We start from the raw sequence: 326 nt of genomic DNA, 5'->3' as shown, positions 1-326 counted from the left end.
TGTGTGTGTGTGTGTGTGTGTGTGTGTGTGTGTGTGTGTGTGTGTGTATGTAAGTAAATATGCATAAACACTTGTGGCATTGATGAGACCAGTGTGTGTGTCTGTCTGTCTGTCTGTCTATATTGCCTGTGTAAATGATTTTAATTCATTTCCTTTCTTTTCTCTCTGGTTCACAAAGAGTTAATGAGTTCCAAAACTCTCTCCTGGCCAGCAAAACGTCCTTTAGCAAGAGAGAAAAGAAACCAGTGCTTAATACCACAAAATAGTAAGAGTTACAAAGAAAGAAACCAGGCTTTTTGAAGCACAAATATTAAGAGAAAAGAAAC

The sequence above is a fragment of the Grammomys surdaster genome, unplaced genomic scaffold (assembly GCF_004785775.1).
Source record: "Grammomys surdaster isolate TR1022 unplaced genomic scaffold, NIH_TR_1.0 126158, whole genome shotgun sequence".
Taxonomy (NCBI): domain Eukaryota; kingdom Metazoa; phylum Chordata; class Mammalia; order Rodentia; family Muridae; genus Grammomys; species Grammomys surdaster.
The sequence above is the reverse complement of the archived record's forward strand: the minus strand, read 5'-3'. Positions refer to the sequence as shown.